Here is a 7002-nt window from a genome sequence, read left to right as displayed (position 1 = left end):
AATGAAGTCACAAGAGATTGTATAATTATTTATTTCATAAAAAGAATTATTAAATAAATCATGTCTTGAATAAAAACATAATCAAAGTTTCCAAGAAAGTTCAATTGGTAAAATTGTTGTCATAATATAAAATTAAACTAAGATGTCTAAGACTAAATTTCATCAGATTGCTTCATCAGGCCTACTTGTCAATCACACGGGTAGTCAAAAACATAAAATTAAATTAAAATGAATCAAAAAATAGTAAGAAATCTACCATAACATAAATATAGTAAACATTAAATTTTTCATAAAAATTTGTATGCTAGAAAGAATGAAAATTTTAACTATTAAAAAATTATGCATATGACATACATGCAAGATGAAAACACACCTTAACCTATTCAAAAAACTATTCAAAACTTTTGAAAATTCTTTTATCTTTTCTTAACTTATCTTGATGTGCCAATACACCTTAACTTCATGTGCAAGGTTATGCACCGGTTCCACATTTTGAGATTACAAGGGAAACTGCTAATTGTATCATAACATATTATGGTGGACCACATTTAGGTATGTGGCTTGCGCATCTATCCATAACTGCATTGGTACCATGAATCTTTATGGTGATCTTATTAATTTTACTCAATATCTTATACTCATCATATAAAGGATAACATTACATATATTATGCGACGTGAGATGCATGTATGCATAGTGACATTTAAAACTATAACACCCCCTTCTCGTAGGCTATGTGTGTCACGTACTTTTCATAAAATAAACCCGGCAAGAGATCTCATATTTCATAAATGAAATTAAAAATTTATTTTGTAAAAAAAGGTCTGATAAAATGTCTTCTAAAAACATTAAATGAATAAACTGAATAAATTCATGTCATAAAAGCAAATTTTATTTTAGAAAGTCTGAAACTAAAATTAACTGCTCCTTCTAATCCTAGCATGCCTGCTCATATTCATCATCCTCACCTGGGTGGTTAAAAACATGAAAACAAACTAAAATGAGTCGAAGACTCAACAAGAAATCCATCACAAGGTAAACATATTAAACATAAGATTTTCATAAAAGTTTTCATGCTGAGAGTTTAAATTCATAAATGTTCATACTGATGCTTATGCTATGCACGACTGATTTAACTGAATTAACTAACTGACCTGACTGATTTATCTGATTTAACTGATTTATCTGACTGGCCAACACACTTAACCCTATGTGCCAGGTTGTGCACCGACTCCACGTCCCGCGGCCACAAGGGGAGCCGCTGATAGTATTCTAGCATATTATGGTAGACCACGCTTGAGCCCGTGGCTTGCACATCCACCCTGAAACTGAACTGCATTGGTACTATGCATCTGAATGGCCATCTGATTAATTGATCTGATTTTATCTTGCACTTGAACTTAAGATAGCTTACGTGTCTTATACACATGAGATGCATGACATAATACATACATAATTATAATTTCTGAATTTGAACATGATGCAGAATGATATGATCGTATGTTATGCTGGATGACATGTTTGCATATGACATGAGTGGTTCATAAATAATGGCTGTCAATGAACTAGCTTGAATAATATTTATATATAAGCTGAACTGTGATAATCCTACTTTATGATCAAATTACTTACCTAGATGTGCTTCTTCTTGAATATCACTTCGTAACTCGACACCTATACGGAATAATAACTATCACTAAATCTATTTGGGAAACAATATTTACTAATATCCTATTAAATTAAATTCACAATCTAAAAGATAGTCAAATAAATTTTTTGTTTAACACCATAATCAATAAATCTTAGTATTTAAATTACTTAAATACTAATAACATATTATAATTTAGTAGAATACTTGAGCTATTTTAAAATAAATCATAAAAATCGCAATTCTTAAAATAAATTTATTTTCCCATACTTAACATAATTATTTAATCTTATAAGAAATCTAACAATTATAATTTACATATTCTTAACATATTTCTTAATTTTTCTATTTAAAGTATAACATAAAAAATCTTGAAAATCTAATTAAATAGTCAATTGGAATATTACTTAACATAATAGGCTCAATAGTATAAAAATATACTTTAATTCCTTTAAATGCTTTCTATAATAATTTAAGTCCAATTTGCTCATATTTATTTAAGTAAAATATCACCTTTAGAATATTAAGCCCAATAAAATTATTAAAACAGTTGTTGAAATAATATAAGATCAAGTTTAATTCAAAATACAAGTCCATTTAAAGATCATTAAAATTTGTAAGAATTGCAATATGGCCCATAATAATATTATTACATGAGTCCATCTAAATAAGCCCATCACACGCACATAAGGGCCTAGGGCCCAAGGGCCCATCAAGAACTAAGGATTCCTCTAGAAGAACAACACACAGGGCCAAAAACAGAGAGCTTGTGAGAGAGGGAGAAGTTCCGTGATGGACTCATCGAGAGAGGAGGTTGCACGGTAGGGTGGCTCAGCGGCTGGGAGTCACGGTGGTGCAGCTGGAGGGTCTTTGGGGTGGCACGACACCAAGAGAGAGAGAGAGAGTATTAGAGAGAGAAACTATTAGACTGAAAACAAGAGAGAGAGAGAGAGAGAGAGAGAGAGAGAGAGAGCTGGCGACAAAGCTTACCGAGAGGGGCTGCAAGGCACGGTGGCTGGCAGAATGACTGGAAGTGGACGGAAACGCGGCTGGGTGGTCCTCTGGGCAGGGAGGTGCGACGCCGAGAGAGAGAAAGCGAGAGTTAGAGAGGGAGAATTATGTTATACTGAAAACAACCGAAGACAACCGAGAGGGAGAGGAGGCTGGCGGGGGTCATGGGCTTATCGGAAGGGAGTGGGTGCGACGAAAAAAGATGGCCGGAAAACTCTGTGTCGTTGGAGAGGTAGTTCGGTGCCTCTTGAGGTGGCTACCATGGAGAAGAGGTGACGGCTCTGTTTCGGACGAGGAAAACAGAGGATCACCAAAAATGGTTCCGTGAAGAGGGTGGGTCTAAGGGTTACTGTGTTTAGGGGGCTTATGGCCTTGCATGGTGGTTGAGAGTGGGGGAAGGCTCACGATGTGGAGGAGTTCAGCAGTGGGGTGGCTCACGGCTTCGAGTTTTCTCTTCTCGTATAAGGGGTAAGCGAAATTTATAAATGTAGAAGATGGAGAAAAATAAAATAAAATAAAACCTAGAGGAGTAGAGACGTGCATGTGCATGAGAGTGGAGAAATTGCTCATCAACAGATTCGGTTTCCACTAGAATGTTAACAACTAATACTAAGAGACGTACGAGTTTGGAGGTTTATAATGTTTATTTCAGAGGCTAAAATCAAGAGATGAGATTCGGTGGAGATAAGAGGAACTAAGAATTGAATTCAAACTAAAATTCATAAAATCTGATAAAATCTAGTAATAGTTATTAGAATTAAAAAAATAACATAAAACTCTAGTAATTTCAAACAAGGAAAATTATAATAGAAATTATTAAAATAATCAATATAAAATCTTATAAGACTATAATAATAATAATAATAATAGAAAAATTTAACTAGGAGATTTACTTATATACTCTAAATCCATGACTAGTATGTTACAAAAACCCCCTCCCCATAGGCTAAGGATGTCACAATTTTTCATAAAATAGCAAGGCAAAATGTTTCATAAATTAATTAAATAAACATTTATTTTATAAAAAGAATTATTGAATAAAACATATATAGATCTCCAATAATCTCAAATCAAAGACTTCAAATCTTCAATAACTGAATAAAATGTCTATCATAAAAATAAATTGATCTAAGAAGTCTAAAACTAAAAAATTCTACAACAATCACCACCACATCTCAAAAATCATCCTTAGGTCGTCCTAATCTCCCAACATCATCAAAGTGTTTGAGATATTGCATGTCCTCATCACCCAATAAGTCAAAGACCTTTCTATACTGTTAGGTCATCTTCAACATAAAAAATATTGAGTTCTATCTTGTAGGAACATCAAAACACAACCCTTTTTTGCATTCAATACCCGCAACCCTCACAACAACTTTGAATTTATCAAGCCTAGCCAATGAAGATCTCACAAACTTCACCACACTTCTAACTCTTGCAACTGAATGATTCACATCTTTCAAACCATCGGTCACAATAAGATTTAGGATATGTGCAGTACATCTCACATGTAAATACTCACCATCCATGATTGACTTATTGTCTTCTCTAAGCTTATTCTTAAGATACTCCAAAGTGTTATCGTTAAAAAAAGTATTGTCAACCATTATTGTCACAACACACTCCAACCCACACTCCTTTATTACGACTTCTAAGGCCTTTCCAATGGTCTCACCTTTGTGTTTGAAAATTAAGCAAAACTTAAAAATCAACAATCACAATCTACAAAATGGGCCGTCAAGGACATACAGTTTAAATTTTGGACCAATGTCCATGTATCAGTGGTGAGGCAAACTCTTTGACCCCTCAATTGATTTCTCAACAATTATCTATGTATACCATATAATTTAATAATATTCTTCCCCACTGTATGATAAGAATGAAGGTTAAACCTAGGTTCTTAGTACTTAGAATATGTTTGGAACCATTTACCCTCCACAAACCAAATGGGCAACTCGTCTATTATGACCAAACGAGCTAGGTGTCCATACACTCCTCCGAATCATATTTTGTATACCCTTTTAACGTTTTCCCCCACTACTCACATCCGCTATTTTTTTAAACCTAATCTCTAATTTAGATTGACTCTTTTCTTGTAAAGAATGTCTAATTTGACTCTTTTTGCATTGTTCTTTTAAATAGACCTTTAGGCTTCAATTGAGATGTACTACATCTTTTGTAATAACATCCGTACACCTTACTACAATGGTTACACTAAACTTGGAGGTCATTGGGGTTACCATTCTCTAATTTGATGAAGTGAGTTCACACAACTAAAACTTATTTCTTCTTTTGTGGGCCCATGAGTGCAGGGGTAAGAGTAGAGGAGCTACCACTAATGTAGTATTTAGACTTAACTCATTATCCATGGAGTTGACTCACAAGTACCTGACATGATGCACAAGTCACATAACAATTAAAATCATATAATCATAAGCATCACAATTGATTGGCGTGTCAAACTGAAACCCCAAAATTATTTGGAGTTTTAGTTTAAACAAATTGATATTTCAAAATTGAAAACCCAAAACAGATTGAAACCCCAAAATTACTAGGGGTTCTAAAATTAAAACCCTAAATCATATTAGGTTAGGGGTTTCAATATGAGCCCCTACCTACTAAGATGAGATGGGTTGATATGAAAGTTGAAAGTTGAATAAAATATTGTTAGAATATTTTTTTTTAATATTATTTTTGTTTTGAGATTTGAAAAAATTGAATTGTTTATTTTATTTTGTGTGGAAATTTAAAAAAATTGTAATGATTAGATGAAATAAGTTGAGTTGAAAAGAATTGTGAAAACAAACGAAGCCTCCTAACATATATTAGGGTTTCCTACACTAATTCGACACCCTAAAATCATCTAAGGGTTTAATCCGAACTCCTAAGCTAATTTAGAATTTCATATTGAAGTCTTAAATAAACATACACAAATCACAATCCAATCTCCACAGCACATAAAATACAATCTCATCCTCTAAATCTATTGATCAATCCCATCCTCCATAGTCCAATCCATTGAAAAACTTAAAAAAAATAAAATCTATAGGGGGTTTCAGGATACTTATAGAGGTTGAGAGCAAACGCAAAAATTCGAGAGGTGCTCAAAGACAAGTAAGTTGTGGACGGCAATGGCTAAGAATTGAGAGCAAACAGGCGATGACGTGAGAGTGCAAGAGAGAGGAGGATTGAGAGATTAGAGAGTGAGATAGGGTAGAGTGTTGAATGGGTCTTGACGTAAGGGGAGGGGGAAGTTTAGGAATATTATTGAAATGACGCCATTTAGTATTAGTATAATATATATATATATATAAATATATATATATATGCGGGCCAAATGGGGGAAAATATGGGCAAGTTTGGGCCCAATCTGCCCCCCACCCCCGCTAGGTGCACATTTGCTGGCAGATACCCCGCCGCCCACATCTGATGGATGGAGCTCCCACCTCAGCCAGGTGGAGACCGGACGGTTGAGGGCAGGAAAACGGGGTGCGAGGCCTCGCCGCCCACCCCTAAAATCCATAACAACCAAATGACTTAATAAAATATTATGGTACCAATGAATGAGCTAATTATAATGCCAGGACATGGCTTAAGGAAAATGTGACAAAAACCTATATCCATTTTATATAATTTGTAAACTTATGAATTTATAATTTTATTTTAATGAATACCACTGCAAATTCTTTTTTAATTTTTTAAAACATATTTGAATTTATTTATAAATTCTTTTATACCTTGGTGCACATTTAAGTCGGATAAATAGAGAATTCAGCAGAGCTTTTCAAACAGTTTAAAAATCTGAAAGCTTCTTGCATATATATGAGAGCCAAAAGATTTTCTATGTGGTTGTAAAACGATGAACTTTAGAGAGAGAGTGTCGCCGGCTTTTAACACTACCCCTCAGCGCTGTCTCCTCTCATTGAGTAGTCATATCAACTTGCTAATTCGGTCATATCTTGATCATCTTCATTTTTCCTTTTTGTGACTCTTGATCTTCTATCTTTCTCTATATTGTCGCTTTCTTCAATAATGGTTGCATTCGCATACTCGGGGTTCGGCCTTCGTTGTCTACTTGATTTTCTACTTCGTGGTGAAGATCCACTCTCCACTATCTCTGTCTCGTGCTCTATTTACTCTTGTTTGCCATGGCCTGCTACTCTTTCTCAAATTTTAGAAGAATCTGGTTCTTGCTCACTTTCACCAAGGGTACATGTCTCAGTGTTCCTCCAGAGCTTTAGAACCTAATTGTCCATTGTCTTTCGGCTCCCCTGATTTATCCCTGATAATTTTAGAAGCCTACAATGTGACTAAGGTAACTACCAAGATCATGCTTCACCAAA

This window comes from Juglans microcarpa x Juglans regia, chromosome 8S (assembly GCF_004785595.1).
Source record: "Juglans microcarpa x Juglans regia isolate MS1-56 chromosome 8S, Jm3101_v1.0, whole genome shotgun sequence".
Lineage (NCBI taxonomy): Eukaryota > Viridiplantae > Streptophyta > Magnoliopsida > Fagales > Juglandaceae > Juglans > Juglans microcarpa x Juglans regia.
Note: the sequence above shows the minus strand (reverse complement) of the source record.